This window comes from Phyllobates terribilis, unplaced genomic scaffold (genome assembly GCF_046119375.1).
Source record: "Phyllobates terribilis strain yellow unplaced genomic scaffold, ASM4611937v1 Scaffold_285__1_contigs__length_2463970, whole genome shotgun sequence".
Taxonomy (NCBI): domain Eukaryota; kingdom Metazoa; phylum Chordata; class Amphibia; order Anura; family Dendrobatidae; genus Phyllobates; species Phyllobates terribilis.
The window spans coordinates 1,385,127-1,407,586 of record NW_027363045.1 but is presented as its reverse complement, the minus strand read 5'-3'; the positions used below and the strand labels follow the sequence as shown (position 1 = coordinate 1,407,586).

Genomic DNA, 22,460 nt, shown 5'->3' with positions numbered 1-22,460 from the left:
CAAGCAGCTCGAGTTAAGTGAGCTAGGAGCGTTGCTGACGCTCAGAGAACAGCAGAAGAGGCAGCAGCTAACTGCCAGTGTGTATAGCCTAGTGAGGGCCTGAGTAGGCCGAAGGCTAGAGGAGCGAGTAGCATTGGGGGCAGAGGGACTTTACCAGTGTTATGATCTGCTACAAGCACTAAGGAAAGAAAGGAGATCTGTCCCTACAATAGAACTAAGCTAGATCCCTACGATGTAACGGGGAACCTGATCCTGCGATCAGACCCGCTAAAGTCCTCGGCTAGTCTGTACGAAGACCTATAGATGCAAGGGAGGGATCCTTACAAGAACTAGGGACTGGGATAAAGTTGGACACCTCCTAGCAGAAATTGTAGCAGTAAAAGACAAACACACAACATAGAACATAAAGGTCCGAAGACTAAGCTAAACAGACAGAGAAAGGTAACTAAGCACCAGGCTAACTTAAGAGTAGAAATTACAATGAAGTCCAGCAAGGCCAGGAGGGCGGAGCAGGATTAATTAGGCAAACAAGGTCATGTGACCAGCAAGATAGAAAAAACCTAACAGGAGAGTTCTAACAGTACCCCCTCTTCTATGAGCATCCTCCTGATCCCCTAGGCCCGGGCTTATCAGGAAACCTCTTGTGAAACGCTCTGACAAGTCTGGAAGCAGAAACATCATCCGCCCTCACCCATGAGTTATCCTCGGGTCCGAAACCTTTCCAAGCGACGAGATACTGCAAACTCCCTCTATACCGTCTAGAATTTAGGATGCGGGAAATTTCGTATTCCCCGTCCTCCACCACCGGAGGAACAGTGGCAGAGATGTCTCCATCCGACACACAAGCTCTTTTCAACAGAGAAACATGAAACACCGGATTAATCTTCCAGGAGGTAGAAACCTCCAACCTAACAGCAGATTGGTTAACTACCTGAAGCACCTTAAAGGGCCCTACAAACTTGGGACCCAATTTTTTAGAAGGAATCCTCAACCGCAGGATTCTTAGAGGACAACCAAACCATGTCACCAATAGCAAACAAAACCTCTTGCCGTTTCCTATCAAAGTACCTCTTAGATTTTTTGTTAGCCTCCTGAAGATTACCACGCACATCCGTCCAAACTCTCTCCAAGTCACCGGAAAAACTCTCCTCCTCAGGCACAGCCGATACCAATTTGGAGAATGACCCAAAAGACGGATGTCTCCCAGAACAACAAAAAAAAGGCGAACAACCAGCAGAAGAGGATGTATGGTTGTTAAGAGCAAACTCAGCAAGTGGCAGAAACTCAGACCACCCCTCCTGATTGTCTGCCACAAAACAACGCAAGAACTGCTCAACATCCTAATTCTTCCTGTCTGGCCATTAGACTCAGGATGATATCCGGATGAAAACGACAAATGAACTCCCAACCTGTCACAAAAAGCACGCCAAAAACGAGCCACGAACTGAGGTCCCCTATCCGAAACAATGTCAGTAGGAACGCCATGTAGTCTGACAATTTCCTTGACAAAGGCCTTAGCGAGTGTCTTAGCGCAGGGCAGTTTGATGAAAGGAACCAAGTGACACATCTTGCTAAAACGGTCCACGACCACCCAGATGACTGTGAAACCCTCAGATGGGGGAAGGTCAGTAATAAAGTCCATAGCCAGATGTGTCCAGGGTGCACTAGGAACCTCCAGAGGGCAAAGCAACCCCGCTGCAGGAGTATGTGAAGACTTAGATCTAGCACACACCGTACATTGACGCACCCACTTAATGACCTCCTTCTGCCATCCAGGCCACCAAAAACTGCGACCCACAAGTCTCTTGGTCTCAGAAATTCCTGGATGACCTGCCAACCGAGACTCATGACACTCAACAAACAAATCTCTCCTAAAGGTCCTAGGCACAAACAACCTCCCATGGGGAGTGTTAGATGGGGCATTCTCCTGTGCTTTAAGAATCTCATCTTCCAAAATGGAGTCCAATGCAGCAATCACAACACCTTCTTGTAAAATGCTCCCCTCCTCCTCAGCACCGACCATGGGAGAAAAGCTGCGAGACTAAGCATCAGCTTTAACATTCTTGGTACCCGGGATGTAAGGAACGGAAAAATTAAACCGCGAGAAAAAAAGTGCCCACCTAGCCTGACGGGCATTCAAGCGCTTGGCAGCATCAAGATAGATCAGATTTTTATGATTCCACTGGGTATCGTAAGGAGCGGAGCTGCCACCCGTACCCTTTTTCTGAGTGAAGTTCAGAGGGAAACCCGACCTATCTACACACACAGCAGACAGGAAAGGACCCGGTCTGCAGTCTAGGAACACTCTGGTGCGGGGTCCTGATTGAACACTGGACTTACTCGGAGGTTGTCGGACCCCCCTGTCTCTGGTGACCGCAGAACTCCGCGAGGAGCAGGGAGACGCCTTCCTACTGCCATCTCTATCGTGAGTAAAAACCCTGGAAGTTAACCTACTACTCCCTCCATCCTGTCCCTCTGCCCTGAGGCCCTGCTCCGCCTGTGGGGATAGTGAGAGACAGAAACACAGATGCAAACAACACAGTGAAGATAAATCTAATCCCAATGGACCCATGTTATTGCATATAGGACTAATAAAGAGAACGGGCCATCATCATGTAACAGTAAAGGAAAGGGGGGATTGTTCCTCTGTGAAGCAGAGAAACAAAAAGATGGCCACACAAGTTCAAAATTGTAAAGAAGAAAATTCCTTTATTAACACATGTAGTAAACACAATTTACAAAGATAAATGCGGACGACAGAGTGGACACAGAGTGCTGGATCCACATGAATAAAACAATGTTAAAAACTGTGACACAGCGCCCGAAAGGTCAGCCTATATAGCAAGTGGAAATATAAGGGGGACAGCAACAGGGTCACATGTATTAATAAATATATACCACCCATCAAGAATACCTTTTCCAAATTGTACCCCCAAAACAATAATATCCCATCACAATCAAAATACCCAGAAACAAAAGGGTTAAAACCCTTATACAGATGGAAGTAATACAAACAATTGGTCATAAATAAGCTAAAATAGCTATGTACCTGGGTAAGGCCACCAGACAGGCTCTGCTACCGTCACCCCGACGCACGTTTCGGTAGGAAAACCTTTTTCAAGGGGTAATACTGCACACCAACCATCCACCTTTTATACCCCCACATCCATATCTGCAGCGTGCACATGTTGCACAGTAAAGCGGAAGTGCCGTGTAACTGACTTCCTGTTTCACTCACTGCATGTAACTGACTTCCTGCCTCACTCACAGCGTCTCCATGGAGAGGCGTCAACAGCCCTGTCATGTGGCTCCAGGTTCCACCCCCTCGCTTCACATGATCAAACCCAAGTAACTGACTTCCTGTCTCACTCACTGCTTGTAACTGACTTCCTGCCACATGGGGAGTAGTAACAACTATGGCTGCGATAACACCATGCCTCAGCAGACTGCAGCAGCGCTGGTGGCCTTCACCAGGTGCCACAGGTGGCGTAGTCGAGATCAGCCACTCAACCCGGATAAGCCCATACCATCCTTTTTTAGTGCGACGGCCCTAGGCACGGAGCGGGTCCGGGCCACGGCTGCACCCCCATCTACCACACAGGACCCATCTCCGAGTCCCCCATCTCCCAGGGTAGGGCTTTCGAGCGTCACACACTGTCACACACTAAAAGAAGCTTTTTTTTGCAAAGACAAATTTTTGCATCGCCATATTTTGAGAGCTATAATTTTTCCATATTTTGGCCGACAGAGTCATGTGATGGCTTGTTTTTTGCGGGACAAGTTGACATTTTTATTGTTACCATTTTCGGGCACGTAATATTTTTTGATCGCTTTCTATTCTGATTTTTAGGAGGCAGAATAAACAAAAACCAACAATTCAGGATTTTTTTTTATTCTGTTCCGCGTGTGGTAAAATTGATAAGATAGCTTTATTCTTCAGGTCAGTACGTTTACAGCGGTACCACATTTATATTATTTTTTTTATGTTTTGCCTCTTTTACACAATAAAAACTATTTTATAGAAAAAATTATTTTTTTGCATTGCTTTATTCTGAGAGCTATAACTTTTTTATTTTTCGGCTGATGGAGCTGTATGGCAGCTTGTTTTTTGTGGGACAAGATGACGTTTTCAGCAGTACCATTTCTATTTACATTCGTCTTTTTGATCGCGTATTATTCCATTTTGTGTATAGCGGTATGATGATAAAGCATCGTTTTTTGCTTCGTTTTTTTTTTTTTTTTCTACTGTGTCCACTAAAGTGGTTAACTAGTGGGACGTTTTATAGGTCAGATCATTCCGGACGCGGCGATGCCAAATATGTGTACTTTTATTGGTTTATTTTTTTCTTTTCATAATAAATAAATATTATGGGTATAGTATATTTTTATTTTTTGGGGATTATTTTTTAATTTTTTTAGATATATTTTTTCAATTTTTTTTTTCACTTTCTGACACTTTATGAGAAGAAAAATAAAACTTTTGTTTAATTTTTTTTTTCAAAAGGGTCATTATTTGGCTTTGTTTAGATGGAGCATTTAGTCCTTTCACATTGAAAGAGGCTATTGTGATGGTGTCGGAGTTAAGCCCCCGTCTCACATAGCGAGATCGCTAGCGAGATCGCTGCTGTGTCACGGTTTTGGTGACGCAACAGCGACCTCACCAGCGATGTCGCTATGTGTGACACTTTGCAGCGATCAGGCCCCTGCTGTGAGGTCGCTGATCGCTGCAAAGTGTCCTGGACCATTTTTTGGTCGTTGCCCTCCCGCTGGTCAGCACACATCGCTGTGTGTGACCAGCGGGAGCAGCGATCAGGCTGGTAACCATGATAAACATCGGGTTACTAGGAGCACACGCGCACCTAGTAACCCGTTGTTTATCATGGTTACGAGCCTGCTAAAGTGAGCGGTAACCTCCCGCTCACTGTAGCAGAGTGGTAACCATGGTAAACATCGGGTTACTAGGTGCGCGTGTGCCCCTAGCAACCCGATGTTTATCATGGTTACCAGCCTGCTAAAGTGAGTGGTAACCTCCCGCCCACTGTAGCAGAGTGGTAACCATGATAAACAACGGGTTACTAGGTGCGCGTGTGCCCCTAGTAACCCGATGTTTACCATGGTTACCAGCCTGCTCCTGCTTCAGCAGCAGGCTGGTAACCAGGAGCAGGACATCGTGGAAAGATTCCCCAAAGTTGAGGGGGCTATGTCTTGATAGATCTGAAAAGGAGCGTTATCATATAAAAGAGCTGACGACTCTTTTGCTTTGGTAAGAATAGCAGACGTATCTACATAACTTTGTAGACCGCATATAATGTCTCTTGGGGGGTCAGATGTCTTTGGTTTAGGTCTGAGAGCTCTCTGAACACTTTCTATAATAATTTTATCTGCTCTTTCTGGGCCCAGTAAAGAGGCAAACATTTCTGTTGTGACTTTCTCTAAAGCTTTAGGAGCATAGGTTTCAGAGATACCTTTTATCTTTTAATACCTTACATTCTTCCTCCTTCTCCTGTTCTCTTGATCTTCTATAGCTAATAAGGTAGTATTTAATTGTTGTTGGTGGAAAGAGACTTGCTCTTTTAGTGTTTTAGAGAATTCTACAACCTCTGAGTGGGATGACTCAAGTGTCTCCACTCTGTTACCCACATGTTTTAAGTCTGATCTTCAGCCAGATATTTCTTGGAGGAGAGGTTTCATAGCTTGGGCCTGGAGATTCACTCTCAGAGCTGTCATCACTCGAATCAGTATTATCTGCGTCTGGCGGGTCCATTGTCCGGTCTGTTTTTTTATGAGATGATTGAGGTGTAGACATTTTCTTTTTTAGGTATTTGTCGAGTTCTCCCTGTTGGTTAAGTGTTGCAACATTTTCTGAAAGGTCATTTGTGCGCCCTTAATTTGTTTTACCATGTTGTATTGTGAGCGCATTGAATGCTAAATCACCATTTGGACACTAAATGTAATTATTGGCTCATATCTTCTAGAGGATAGCTTATTACTAATACTTACATTCAAGTCAGATTTAAAACTACACTGTGTTCCAAATTATTATGCAAATAATATTTTCTCAGATTTTCCCAAATTACCTATATGAATTGCAGTCATTGTAATTTTCCAGTCAAATAACTATTAGAGTACAATTGAAAGGTTTTTGTACAAACTGCCTATGATAACAGTATATTTTTAAAAAAATAAAAAACTCAAACTGCACTCAAAGTGCATGTTCCTCCAGGGTTGCGGAGCGGAGATGGAAAAGGTCTCACTCCATCGAGCACTTAATCGCATTCAAGCAATCCCTCACTAATTTCAAGTCCGCACTCACTACAGCAAAACAAACCTACTTCTCATCTCTCATATCCTCCCTATCTCACAACCCTAAACAGCTATTTAACACTTTCAACTCTCTCCTTCGTCCCCCAGCACCTCCTCCCTCTTCTCTCATCTCACCCGACGACTTTGCCTCATTCTTCAAACAGAAGATTGACACCATCAGACAAAACTTTTGCCTAAAGTCCACACAACCCCTCCTCATATCTACTCAACCCTCCTCCTCCAAACTCCACTTCTCCACCATTACAGAAGGTCAAGTCTCCTCTTTACTCTCCAAATCACACCTCACCACCTGCGAACTTGACCCAATCCCATCCCACCTCATCACTAACCTCACCACAGTCTTCATCCCAACCCTAACCCACCTCTTCAATCTGTCACTAACAACCGGAGTCTTCCCCTCATGTTTCAAACATGCCGCAATCACACCTCCTCAAAAAGCCCTCCCTTGACCCTTCCTCTCTGACTAGCTACCGCCCCATATCACTCCTCCCCTTTGCCTCAAAACTTCTAGAACAACATGTCCACCTTGAACTGTCCTCCCACCTCTCCTCCTGCTCCCTCTTCGACCGTCTACAATCTGGCTTCCGACCGCATCACTCGACTGAAACTGCCCTGACCAAAGTCACCAACGACCTACTAAATGCCAAATCCAAGCAACACTACTCCATCCTCCTCCTTCTGGACCTGTCATCTGCCTTTGACACAGTGGACCATTCCCTCTTACTCCAGATTCTCTCATCTCTTGGCATCACAGACTTGGCTCTATCTTGGATCTCCTCATACTTAACAGACAGGACATTCAGCGTCTCCCACTCACGCACCACCTCCTCATCTCGCCCCCTATCTGTCGGTGTCCCCCAAGGTTCAGTTCTAGGACCTCTGCTCTTCTCCATCTACACCTTCGGCCTGGGACAGCTCATAGAGTCTCACGGTTTTCAGTATCACCTCTATGCTGACGACACACAGATCTACCTCTCTGGACCCGATATCTCCTCCCTACTAACCAGAATCCCACAATGTCTGTCCGCCATCTCATCCTTCTTCTCCGACAGATTTCTAAAACTCAACATGGATAAAACAGAGTTTATCATCTTTCCACCCTCTCATTCACATCCCCCATCCGACCTATCCATCAACGTCAATGGCTGTTCACTCTCCCCAGTCCCACAAGCTCGCTGCCTTGGGGTAACCCTGGACTCTGATCTCTCCTTCAAGCCACATATCCAAGCCCTTTCCACCTCCTGCCGACTCCATCTCAAAAACATCTCCCGGATCCGTGCATTCCTCAGCAAAGACTCTGCAAAAACACTAGTGCATGCCCTCATCATATCCCGCCTCGACTACTGCAACCTCCTGCTCCGTGGCCTCCCTTCCAACACTCTTGCGCCTCTCCAATCTATCCTAAACTCTGCTGTTCGACTAATCCACCTGTCCCCCCGCTATTCCCCGGCCTCTCCTCTCTGTCAATCCCTTCACTGGCTCCCCATTGCCCAGAGAATTCAGTTCAAAACCCTAACCATGGCATACAAAGCCATCCACAACCTGTCTCCCCCATACATCTGTGACCTAGTCTCCCGGTACTTACCTGCACGCAACCTCCGATCCTCACAAGATCTCCTTCTCTACTCCCCTCTTATCTCCTCCTCCCACAATCGTATACAAGATTTCTCCCGTGCTTCCCCCCTACTCTGGAACTCTCTACCCCAACATATCAGACTCTCGCCGACCGTGGAAACCTTCAAAAGGAACCTGAAGACCCACCTCTTCCGACAAGCCTACAACCTGCAGTAAACACCACTGCACGACCAGCTCTACCCTCACCTACTGTATCCTCACCCATCCCTTGTAGACTGTGAGCCCTCGCGGGCAGGGTCCTCGCTCCTCCTGTACCAGTCGCTGACTCGTTTTTTTAAGATTATGTAAATGCTTTTGTTATGTATATCCCTATCACATGTAAAGCGCCATGGAATAAATGGCGCTATAACAATAAATAATAATAATAATAATAATAATGTTCCAAATTATTATGCACAGCAAAGTTTTCAACCTTTTCATTTTAATAAAGAACAAAAAAATGGTCATTTTTGAAATTATAAGCATTAGCAGGTTATTACAAACTGAAATCAAACAGTTTTCAATTCAAAACTTTATTCTAGGTGATGTTACATTTGCACATAGGACCCCTTGTCCGAAAGGAGCTTCTGAACTCTCTCGTCCATTGAATTTGTCAGGTTTTGGATGGTTTCTGCTTTAATTGTTTTGCATGAGGACAGAATACCCTCCCAGAGCTGTTGCTTAGATGTGAACTGCCTCCCGCCATCATAGACACTACTTTTGATGATGCTCCAGAGGTTCTCAATGGGGTTGAGGTCAGGGGAGCATGGGGGCCACACCATAAGTTTGTCCCCTTTTATGCCCATAGCAGCCAGAGATGCAGATGTGTTATGTGCAGCATGAGACGGGGCATTTCAGTTTGTAATAACCTGCTAATGCTTATAATTTCAAAAATGACCATTTTTTTGTTCAAAATGAAAAGGTTGAAAACTCTGCTGTGCATAATAATTTGGAGCATGCATTTTGAGTGCAGTTTGAGTTTTTTTTATTTTTTTAAATATACTGTTATCATAGGCAGTTTGTACAAAAACCTTTCAATTGTACTCTAATAGTTATTTGACTGGAAAATTACAATGACTGCAATTCATATAGGTAATTTGGGAAAATCTGAGAAAATATTATTTGCATAATAATTTGGAACACAGTGTAGTTTAGAATTGTGAGATGAGGAAGGAATTGCCTAGGATGTTACAGTAAAACAGTGTGTCCACAAGATGGCAGTGTTGTATAGTAAGTCGCTCTGATGGCAATTAGTGATGAGCCAGTATGTTCTGTTAACCCTTTCTGCAAGCATGCTCAGGCGAACACAGAGTATCTTCAGAGTGCTCTGTATTATGTTTGAATCACTCCCGTGTGCCTGATTTGCGACTGTTTGACAACTTTAATACGTGAGGAATGTCTGTTTCTTAGGCATTCCTCACATGTATTAAAGCTGTCAAACAATCGCAAATCATGTGCATGGGAGTGATTCAAACATAACACCGAGCACGCTGAAGATACTCGGTGTTCACCTGAGCATGCTCTCTCATCACTAATGGAAATGTATTCCTAGTTTCACTGCCAAAAATGTCTGTTAGGTACTGGTGCACTTTCTTTGGTTGTTTATTAAAGTTTTACTTGTCCTTGTAGGAAAGTACAATTTAAAGAGTTGTCTTTGTAGGGGATTATTGCCTATAGAGATTTTTTCTTTTCCTTTGGTCTAATTAAATGAGGGGGGAGGGGAGGAGGAGGAGGAAGGGTGAAAATTTCACAGTTAGATGCCTAGGCTCCAGCTACTATGCAGTATGTCACAGTGGAAAATGGTGGACTTTTGGCCCCAAAAGTTCTGGTCCCCCAATGTAGTTATGTGTGGAGGTGGGGTTCTCCCCATCACCCTTCTGTATGCTCCCGTGGGGTAGAAGGAGCTCCGGAGAGTGCTTAGTCCCGACTCCGCTGCACGAGAAATCCCCAATTCCTACCTCCTCTTCGAGCAGCGCTCCCCGTCCTCTCCTCCTGCGTCCCGAGCTGTGCGCCACTTGGGTAAGTGTCTCTGTTTTCTCTCCACAGGCAGCCCCTTCCTCTGTACTCTGGGGGACGCCCGAGTGAGTCTTTGGGTCCAGCACACGTGTTTCTCGCTCCCCGGCCCTGCCGGACCTGCAATACTGCCACTTGTAATGTGCGCCGGATCTGCGCAGCACGCCCGCGTCCTTAGGTGTCAGTCCCCACGTCTTCTAATGCCGGTCTCTATCCCCCCTCACTTCCAGTACAATGAGTGAGGACTCTGCCGGAGAGTTTTACAGGCTCATAAATCTCTTTAAAAATACATAAATTATTTTTTTATTGGCTGAATCCAATGTGACAGTATCACACTTTTTTATTTTATTTTATTTTGGATGCTGCTAGAATCTTCTTGGCCAGATGCCAAACAAATTGATGAATATTTGGTTATTTTTGCCACATTAATTTACATTTCGCAACGTGTTGGTCAGTGGTGATAACTTGAATGTCCAGTCCTTGTTCAAGGAGGAAATTAACATTTCTTTCAAAGGCTATTTTTTCAAGGGAAACGGACAGAGTTGGTGGAACCACCTGCTCAACAGAGAGTGTAAATTTTCTTGGATTCTGTGTCCATGGAATATATGGAATATTTAGCACAGAATCCAGGGCTGTCTGCCGTCCCCTGAGATGAACACTGAGGCCTTTTTCATTTCCTCAAGTACGTTTCTCTTTTCCAGTGGTGATGACAGGGAAGATGTATTTTTTTTTTTATTTTTGTAATGTGTTATTTTTCCTATACATTTATACTAGAGTATTGAAGAAATGCGTCTTTTTCAGAAAGCTTGAACCACAAAAATTAGAGCAGACAATATCAATACGTTGCCCAGTGGCCTCAAGCCATGCTTAGGTTGGCTGTCTCACAGTTTAAAATTATGCCCATTCTCTCACTGCACACATATTGTTATCATGCTACCAACTAATTTTCTTTTGAATTTTGTTAACTCCTTAAAGGGAACCTGTCATGTCGTATCTACTATCTACACATTTCTACATGTTCAGTCACTGGTCACCAGCTTCATTGCACAGAGCTATGTCCCTGCGCATGCACAGTGAAGCTGCGAACTACACAGCCTCACTGCGCACACGCGGGGACCAGAGGGTCATAGCGCATGCGTGGTGAAGATGCGAACAACACAGCTTCACTGCACATGTGCGGGGACATAGCACGTGCGCAGTGAAGCTGGTAACCACACAGCCTCACTGCGCAGGCGCTAGTCCAACGGCCGGACATGTAGAAATGTGCAAGCGCCCCAATAATATCAGCGCTTGCCGGGAGCAATATTTAAATACGTGGACGGCACCAGCAGTGACTTTGGCGCCCGCCCCTGACTGAATAGCTGAATCACACCCCTATGACTGAAAATGAGCAGGTAGGATCTAAGTACATAAAATATTATAAAATCATTATTCTACCACCAATTTTAATGAAAAAAGCTTGTTAGTGATGCACATTGCATCACTAACAAAGCAACGGGGGCAGTGTAGATAGTAGCTAGGATATGACACGTTTCCTTTAAGGAGGACGGAGTCAATTATGTCCTTAATGACCAAGCCAAGTTTTACAATTCTGACTAGTGCCACTTTGTGAGGTAATAACTCTGGAACGCTTCAACGGATCCCCCTGATTCTGAGACTGTATTTTCGTGACATATTGTACTTCATGATAGTAGTAAAATTTCTTTGCTATGACTTGCGTTTACTTGGGAAAACGGAAATTTGGAGAAAATGTGACAATTTAGCAATTTTTGCAATTTCCAAACTTTGAATTTTCATGCCCTTAAATCAGAGAGATATGTCACACAAAATAGTTAATAAATAACATTTCTCACATGTCTACTTTACATCAGCACAATTTTTGAAAAAAAAGTTATAAAGGTTCAAAATTTGACCAGCGATTTCTCATTTTTCCAACAAAATTTACAAAACCATTTTTACTGAGCACATCACATTTGAACATTTAACTTTTTTCACAAAATATTTATTTCATACCCAAACTTATTTATTTTCACAAAGGTAGCGAGAGAAAATGGACCACAAAATTTGTTGTTCAATTTATCCTGAGCATGCTGATACTCCATATGTGGGGGAAAACCACTGTTTGGGTGCACAGCAGGGCTCTAAAGATATGGATCACAGTTTGACTTTTGAACGCAAAATTGTCTGCTATCGAGAGCGGACGCAATGTTGCGTTTGGAAAGCCCCTAATATGCCTAAATAGTGGAAACCCCTCACAAGTAATACCATTTTGGAAACAAGACCCCCTCAGGGAATCTATCTAGATATGTGGTGTGCACCTTGAACTGCCAGATGCTTCACAGAAGTTTATAACATATGAATCAATTTTTTTTCCCACAAAAATGTACTTTTAGCACCATTTTTTTTTATTTTCACAAGGGTAACAGGAGAAAATGTACCCCAAAATTTGTTGTGCAATTGCTCCTGAGTATGGAGATACCCCATATGTAGGGGAAAACTATTGTTTGGGCGCATGGCAGGGCTTGGAAAGGAAGGAATGACATTTGGAACGCAAACTTTGATGGAATGGTCTGCTGGTGGCATGATGTGTTTGGAAAGCCCCTGATGCACCTAAACAGTGGAAAACCCCAACAAGTTACTCCATTTTGGAAATGACACCCCTCATGGATTTTATCCAGGGGTAAAGTGAGCATTTTGAACCCACAGGTACTACACAGAATTTGATAACATATCATCATATTGAAAATTGTCATTTTTTTCATGAAAATGTAGTTTTAGCCCCACATTTGTAATTTTTACAATGGATAGTAGGGGAAAACGGAACCCATAATTTGTTACCACATGTCAGGGCTGAGAAGGAAAGAGCACTGTTTGGCTTTTGGAGCATAGATTTTGGTAGAATAGTTTGTGGGCAACATTTGCGGAGCCACAAAGGTGTCAGAACAGCAGAAAACCCCCAAAAGAAATTACACATCCCAATGAATTCATCTACGGCTGCAGTGACTATTATGTTAGATCTACGCCAGGCTTGATTCTGGAGAATTGCAAATATGCCAGTTTACTGCCCATATATTGTGCCCCCATAAAGTGTAGTGCACCCCCATACATTTCTCCTGGTGACACACATCCCAAAAATTGTTAAATGCTCTCTCCACTACAATAATGATAAACATGTGGCTACTTACTGCGGTTTAGGCACAGTGGGGTAGGTATTTGGATTTGGGAGCACAGAATTTACTGGATTTTATTTGAGGGGTAGGGAGCTGTCGCTTTTCCAGAGTCTTTGTTAGTAGGTTGGGACCCCCTATAGTTTCAGTGACATATGACGAACCTAAGAGGGGGCTGGTTTTGTGTGGGATAAATTGGGGGTTTTATTGGTAACATTTTGGGGTTATTTTCGATTGCTTCCAGAATAAGACTGGATCGCCAGTCTATGCTGAGCACTTACGTCGGGGTTTCTGTGTAATTCCAACAAAAAATGTGATTCAGACAAATCCCCCGACGGAACCACCCACCATAATGAGGCAGATGGAGACATTTTGGAGTGGGGGACATCTCCGGACAGGTGACTATGGATTATTATTTTATTCTTATTTTTACACATGGACACTGCGGGAGCAGACTACTTCTCCCAACACTGTCCCTTGCTCGTGCTGATCACAGCGTGAGCAAGGGACAATGATGAGGGCAGTGTTCAGCACCTTGTGCTTGGGAACAGCACTAACTGTACCGCTGATTCCCAGGCGTCGGTACGTGTGATCCTGATTGCGGCACATGATTACCACACACGTGTCACACAAGGGGAACACGGGTACAGGTTTTTCCGGTACAGGAAATGTCCGGCCATGTGAAACTTTCCTCACACAGTTTTAGTTGAGTTTCTCCTCCAGAACCCCCATCCTTCATTCTACCTAAAGGCATGGTGGTTTCTGTGCTATTCTTGCAGTTGGAAGCTGAGGTCCATAAAGTCCAGTCATGGCTCCTCCACCACTCCTGGTCCAAATTATTTGAACTTGTGTACCTAAGATTGCGCCTGTTGCAGAAGTTTCATGATTCCATCTTGAGTGGTCACCCTGGGGTCACAGCTGTGCGGAAAGCTATTACTAGACTTTTTTGGTGGCCGTCTATAAATAATGATAGTAAAAATGTTGTACCAGTTTGTGAAGTTTGTGCACATGCTAAAGTCTATAATTACTTGCCTGCCAGGGAATTGGCTCCATTGCCAATTCCAGAAAGACAGTGGACTCATCTGTCCATGTTTTACATTAGAGGCCGCTCCTCCTGCCTCTAGCTGCAACCTGGGCACGCGTCCAGGTTACAGCTGTGGGAGGGGATAGCAGCCATTTTATTGAAGCCCACACCGTTAGTGCGGGCTAAATTTTCCCGTCATTGCACGCACTTTTCAGTGTGTGCAATGACAGTCAGGAGCCGTCGCAGGCAGCGGAGTAGGAGGAGCAAGAGGAGGAGATGGTCGCAGGTGGTGGCGGAGGTCCGGGGTGAGTATGTGCGGCGGCTATCTTGGCCTGTCAGTATTACACTACAGTCTGCAGATCATCGCCGACCTGTTGAGGGCACAGCAGAGAGATCATCCATCTGCTGTGCAGAGAAGGTAAGTACAAGAGTTTTTTATTTTATTGAATATATGAAGTCATATTTACCAGGAGGAGTATGATGGGGGCCATACATGTCGGGAGGAAGAGGATGGGGGCCATACAAGCCAGGAGGAGGATGATGGGGACCATACACGTCAGGAGGAGGATGATGATGGGGGTCATACACACCAGGAGGAGGATGATGATGGGGGTCATACACACCAGGAGGAGGATGATGATAGGGGCCATACACGCAAGTAGGAGGATGATGGAGGCCAAACACACAGGTAGGAGGATAATGGGGGCCATACACGCAGGTAGGAGGATAATGTGGGGCATACACGCAGGGAGGAGGATAATGTGGGGCATACACGCAGGAAGGAGGATAATGGGGGCCATACACACAGGGAGGAGGAAATTGGGGGCCATACACGCAAGGAAGAGGATAATGGGGGCCATACACGCAGGGAGGAGGTTGATGGGAGCCATACACGCAGAGAGGAGGATGATGGGGGCCATATACGTACACCATGATGTACTTTTTGGGGCACATTCTGCAGTGGGGCACTATATGACGTCATTATACTGTGGTGCCTCATATGGAGCCATTATACTGTGGAACAATAAGTGAGGCACATTATAGTATGGGGCACATTATGGTATGGTGCACTATATGTGGCCATTATAGTATGGTGCACTATATGGTGCCATTATACTGTAGGTCACTATATGGGGCCATTATACTGTGGGGCACTATAGGGGGCAATTATACTGTGGGGCACTATAGGGGGCCATTATACTGTGAGGCACTATAGGGGGCCATTATACTGTGGGGAACTATAGGGGCCATTATACTGTGGGGCACTATAGGGAGCTATTATACTGTGGGGCACTATATTGGGCCATTATACTGTAGGTCACTATATGGGCCATTATACTGTGGGGCACTATAGGGGGCAATTATACTGTGGGGCACTATAGGGGGCCATTATACTGTGAGGCACTATAGGGGGCTATTATACTGTGGGGAACTATAGGGGGCCATTATACTGTGGGGCACTATATGGGGCCATTATACTGTGGGGCACTATATGGGGCCATTATACTGTGGGGCACTATATGGGGCCATTATACTGTGGGGCACTATATGGGACCATTATACTGGAGGGCACTATATGGGGCCATTATACTGTAGGTCACTATATGGGACCATTAGACTGAGGGGCACTATACGGGGCCATTATACTGTGGGGCACTATATTGGGCCATTATACTGTAGGTCACTATATGGGGCCATTATACTGTGGGGCACTATAGGGGACAATTATACTGTGGGGCACTATAGGGGGCCATTATACTGTGAGGCACTATAGGGGGCTATTATACTGTGGGGAACTATAGGGGGCCATTATACTGTGGGGCACTATATGGGGCCATTATACTGTGGGGCACTATATGGGGCCATTATACTGTGGGGCACTATATGGGGCCATTATACTGTGGGGCACTATATGGGGCCATTATACTGTGGGGCACTATAAGGGGCCATTAGACTGGGGCACTATATGGGGCCATTATACTGTGGGGCACTATAAGGGGCCATTAGACTGTGGGGCACTATATGGGGCCATTATACAGAGGGCTAAGCGACTCTGATGAGCGGTGAAGTTACTGACGTCACTGCTCACCACAGCCGCTGAGTCTCGCATAGCGCACAGGGACCCGGAGTGGCTGCTGTTATGGCCTATGGAGCATCGTTCTCTGAACAAGGCTCCATAGCCTTTGGACGTTGGATTGGGGATTGTCGTGGGAACACAATGGACTACGTTGGACCTGCATGTTTATTTGTTCAAAAATAAATTGGTGAAACAGTAAAAGTATCATGGAGTCTTTATTCAAATAACATTTATTTATTTATTTTTTTTTCCATTAGTGGTTTAGTAGTGGGGGTTGATGGCAGCTGTGAATCAACCCTAACTACCATTACACCGATTGCCCTGGTGTGGTGGCCATCACGAAGAGGCGGACAAAGCGCCAGATATTAGTGCAACCTAATGTGATGCGACACATCTGGTGCGGCTGCGGCTTGTTATTTTTAGGCTGGGAAGGGCCCAGTAACCAGGTACCTTTCCAGCCTGATAATATACACCCGCAGCTGTCTGCTTTACCTTGGCTGGTTACTAAAAATAGGCAAGGGGGGGACCCAACGCAGTTTTTTTTTTTTTTATTTATTAGGGTAAACGCCCTTTAGTGCCACATGAAAAGCACCAAAGAGTGCATGTTTATTATATGTAGGGGAATGTGAAATTATATATTTACAGGACATTTATCTATTATACCACTGCTCCCATAGAAGTGGACTGAGCGGGGTCACACATTAAACTACTGCTCCCATAGAAGTGAACAGAGCGAGGTCACACATTACACCATTGATCCCATAGAAGTATACAGAGTGGGGTCACACATTACACCACTGCTCCCATAGAAGTGGACAGAGCGAAGTCACACATTACACCATTGCTCCCATAGAAGTATACAGAGTGGGGTCAAACATTACACCACTGCTCCCATAGAAGTGGACAGTGCAAAGTCACACATTACACCATTGCTCCCATAGAAGTATACAGAGTGGGGTCACACATTACACCACTGCTCCCATAGAAGTGGACAGTGCAAAGTCACACATTACACCATTGCTCCCATAGAACTGTACAGAGTCGGGTCACACATTACACCACTTCTCCCATAGAAGTGGACAGAGCGAGGTCACACATTACACCACTGCTCCCACAGAAATGTACAGAGCGGGGTCACACATTGCACCACTGCTCCCATAGAAGTGGACAGAGCGGGGCCATGTATTACACCACGTGTGTATTTTTCTGTGTGTATGAGCATGCATGTGTATTTTTCTGTGTGTGAGCATGCATGTGTATTTTTATGTGTATGAGCATGCATGTGCATTTTCCTGTGTGTGAGCGTGCGTGTGCATTTTCCTGTGTGTGAGCGTGCGTGTGCCTTTTCCTATGTGTAAGCATGCGTGTGCATTTTCCTGTGTGTGAGCGTGCACTTGCATTTTCCTGAGTGTGACTGCATGTGTTCTCCTGTGTATGAGAATTTGTCTATTTTCCTGTGTGTATGAGCGCATGTGTATTTTGCTATGTATAGTAGAGATCAGATGATCGCAGCTTCAAGTAAGAAATACAGTATAAAGTGAAAAGTTGTCTAATCCCTGCATGTGTGATACTCCCCAGACCGGTGCATCTAATCACATCATAATGCACAATACTCCCCAGACCGGTGTATCTAATCCCATCATCATGTGCGATGTTCCCCAGACCTGTGTATCTAATCCCATCATCATGCGCGATACTCCCCACTGGTTTCCACAAAGTAGAATGCACTTTGCATCGGCCTCCACAGAGGAGGATGCACTCCCCAACTGCTTCCACAGAGTAGGATGCACTCCCCATCAGCCTCCACAGAGTAGGATGCACTCCCCATCAGCCTCCACAGATTAGGATGCACTCCCCATCAGCCTCCACAGATTAGGATGCACTCCCCATCAGCCTCCACAGAGTAGGATGCACTCCTCCTTGTTCTTCCGCTGCTCCGGTCTCTGTAGCGAACGCCCGCACATCTCAGCACAGTGGGCTCAGTGTAGTGACGTCATTGCGCCCACTGTCAGTGTCTGCATCAGTGACGTCAGATGCAGAGGGGGATTGAGGGGAGCGTCACGCTCCCTCACTCAACATTGCTTTCTACTGTATCAGCAACTAGTCGATACAGTTGAATTTGCGAGGACGGGCCCTCCCCTCCACAGCTCATGGGCCCCACATCAGCTGCATGTGATACACTGCATTGAGACCTGTATCTATTCCCAGTGTGTTACTGTAAGAGTGTGTAATCACACACGTGATACACTCCGCGTATCTAACCACAGCTTATGATACAACTAGAAGCACCATCTAACAGAATCTGTGCTGCCAGCCGTCCTCAGTGACACTGTACTTGTCAGTATCACTGGCAGTCACCAACAAAATGGCTCCACACTGTGATCCTAAACTTCATCCTCTCGTATCCTGTTACAAACACCCAGAAAGGGAGGAGAGGAGCGACATGACACAGGAGAGCAGACCCAGCCCACATTTACTGCAGTCGTAATGTGAGCTAGTTGTACACTAGGTTTCCATGGCAAATTTCAGCAGCTGCTCCCCCTAGTTTTTAAAAGTGGAAATACCAAACTTTTTCAAATTATTTTTCATATTTTACTTCATTAAAAACAAATATTTAAAAAAAAAAATTAAAAACATTAAGACTTTACATTTTTTCAGTTGTTGATACATATTTTTGATGACATCTTCCCTTTAAATAGTCAGATCAATCAGTCCACAGGAACTTTGCGTTTTTTGTAATTATGGTTTTCATTCCCATTTTGGTGAATTTTCTCAGATAAGTTCTGAATGTCCTGGGGTGGAGGTCGCCATACAGAAGCATGGGGATGTTACATAGGTTGAAAAAAGACCTAGATCCATCAAGTTCAATCTTTCTCCACCAATTATACATTTGTTGTCACTAAGTTATCTATAACCCAATTTGTTATATTTACTGAGAAAATCATCAAGTCTTGTAGAAAGCCAAAGTGGAATCTCACCGTACTATGTCTTTAGCGCTCCTGTTTCCAAAGGAGTGCCTTGTCCAAAAGCTGCTGACCTGCAGAGAAATCCATCAAAATATACAAAATATGGACGGCACCTCCAGATAAAGATCTTCAACTTTATTTCATATCAAAAAATAATTAAAATTTCCACATGTCAGCAAAAAACAGACTGACGCGTTTCTGGCTCATAGTCATAGAGTATACTGGTTACAAAGTGGAATGAAGCTTATAAAAGGAGACATCACACATGTGCAACAAATTCATAATTATACAAAACATCTAACACAGAAAAACTATGTATATATACATATTAAAAGCATGTGAAACGAATGATAAAAAGTTATATGAGAGAATGTTCTCATCAATGAAAAAAGGAACAATAGTATATTGTATAAACGTCGAAGACATTTCAATAAATAAACATGGTATCAGTTTTGTAATTCATTCCCTTAGGCTGTTTTGTATCTAATACAACAATCTAAACATGCTTCTCTCATAAATCATGTATGTTGCCAGCTGTCACTTCTTTTTGGAGTTTTAACTTTCTCTATGCCAAAGAAACAAAAACTATCCAATTTTCCCTCAGGTCGCTCCAAAAAAAGGTCTAAGGCTATGATCACACACGTGTATTTTTCTGCTGCAAACTTCTCTAAAGCAGGAAAACAGCTGTGTTAAAAATGCAGGTTTTGGTGCGTTTTTGTTGCATTTTTTGACCACCCATTACTTCCTATGGGTGAAAAAACGCTGAAAAAAAAGCAGGTGCGTTTTTTGTTTCAAAAACGCTGAAAGAAGTGACACGCTCTATTTTCCAAAAACACAACAAAGTCACAAAATACGCAACAAACAAAAAGTAACCTGTGTGAACATAGCTTATCAGCTCCTGAATAGGAAATATTATTATTATTAATGATGTAAATATGTTCAGAGATCCTTTCTTAAAGTTACGGCTAGTACAGCCTATATATTTAACCCCACAAGAAGTACATTCAATGCAGTAAACCACATAACATGTTTCACAATTAATGAAAGAGTTAATGTTGAAATGATCATTAATTTTTTAGTGTAATACTGCATTTCTTGGCAAAACATTTATGGAATCCTTTGGTCATTAGCCAGGTTGTGCTATTGGTGCGTTTTTCATATAGACTTGGTGAGAGTAAATTACCAATTGATTTTTCCCTCCTTGCAACACATCTATAGCCCTTATTTAAAATATCATGTAATCTATCATCTTGGTAGAGAACAGGGATATATTTTGGTATGATATTTTTAATTTTGTTAAATTGGGTGCTTTAAGGGGTACTAAAGGTGATAGACATTCTAATGATACTAATCATGTTATTTCTAGCTTTTTTTTCTCTGGAGGTGCCGTCCACATTTTGTAAATTTGATGAAATCATCTAGCCCTTTATTTAAAAAAAAAAAAAGCTGTTACAGTATCTGCCATTCCTACCTCTTGTGGTAGGGTGTTCCACAATCTGACTGCTCTAACTGTAAGGAACCCTTTCCTGTATGCCGGAATGTCCATTCTTCCACCCGTATTGAGTGTCCCCTAGTCCTCAGTAAAGTCTAGTATGCTCCACAGAAACCCCCGGGAATTCCCTAGGAAGAAGAGTAAACCATTGCTACCTTCTCTTCCTTTGTCCCATATTTTAAATATTAATTTCTTACATCCACATCCAGACCTTTTTCCACCAAACTACAGAGCAGTGAGCGATGAGCACGGTGAGAGATCTCACCAAGATATTGCGGCTATAGAGAAAAGATATCAAGGAAAATGGAATCCATCAATGCTTACAGTTTATGGTTGGACAATAGTAAGAGAAGAACTGATGAAGGAGTACAAGAGACAAGCAAAAAAGTTGTCACTGAATGAGAACCAAATTTTGTAATGCAATTTCTGTAACTACTTATAATTCACAATAGTGTTTAGACAGGTTTTAATTATTTGAATTGTTGCTAAATTTCCTCTAAATGTCAGAAAATTTGTCATAAAATATTCAGCATCTTTATATTTGCAAAAATAATAATGTTCCAAAGTACTGAAACTTGTATGCATTAATTATATGTAGCAGTAAAAGGAAAACTCTTTGATATCAACAAAGTCAACAAAGCAAAAGGTGACTACTTTGAAGAACCTAGAATATAAGACATATTTTCAGTTGTTTCACACTTTTTTGTTAAGTATATAATTCCACATGTGTTAATTCATAGTTTTGATGCCTTCAGTGTGAATGTACAATTTTCAAAGTCATGAAAATACAGAAAAATCTTTAAATGAGAAGGTGTGTCCAAACTTTTGGTCTGTACTGTACATCCCATGTCGGCGCTGTTCCAGCGGTGTCGGCATTTCCATTCCTGGGGCTCATGTGAGGATGTTGAGTCATGTAAGCCCTGCGCCCCATCAGAGCTGCTGTCACTGTCCCGACCTTCTGACATCGAACATCATGAGGAAGTCAAAGAGCAGCCGCAGCCCTGGCATCCTGTTGATGTTCAACAAGTCCAAAGGTGGGGACAATGAAGCCGGCACTGTTTGGGAGCAGGGCTTGTGAGATATAACAACCTCACGTGAGCCCCGGGAACGCAAGTGCCAACACCGCTGGAACAGCGCCGGCACGGGAGCCGAGTATGAGCGATTTTAATTTAATGAGGCCAAACATGAGGAATGACAAGGGGTTGTCCTAATGGTGGACAACAACTTTAAGAAAATACAATTTTCAGTTCAAACATTTCCCACATTCTGAACATGAAAAAAAACCTTCTCAACTGTGTGACTTCTGATGTTTATTAACCCCTTCAGGACCTTAAGATTTTCCATTTTTGGTCTTTTCGTTTGTTGCTCCCCGTCTTCCCAGAGCCATCATTTTTTTTATTTTTCTGTCAATATGGCCGTGTGAGGGCTTTTTTTTTCCAGGGACGAGTTGTACTTTTGAATGGCACCATTGATTTTACCATGTAGTGCAATGGAAAATGGGAAAAAAAATTCCAAATGCTGTGACATTGCAAAAGAAGTGCAGTTCCACAATTATTTTTTAGGATTTTTTTTACCATGTTCACTAAATGCTAAAATTCTCTAGGTCATTACAAATTTGCAGATAAAAAAAGAATCTCTACATATTTGTTATTTAAGTGGTGTTATTGCATTTAGATGCAATGTGTCAGCGACCAAAAAACTCTTTCTGGCGTTTTGATCTTTTTTTCTTATTACGCCGTTTACTGTTCATATTAATTATTTTTATAGTTTGATAGATTGGTCG

The 22,460-nt window shown here is 43.7% G+C and overlaps 1 protein-coding gene across 1 annotated transcript in view; it reads left to right on the top strand.

The window, feature by feature from the left end:
* LOC141220372 (uncharacterized) overlaps positions 1-22,460 on the top strand; it is a 796,264-nt gene that overhangs the window by 596,287 nt on the left and 177,517 nt on the right. The gene's annotated exons all lie outside the window — the stretch shown is intronic.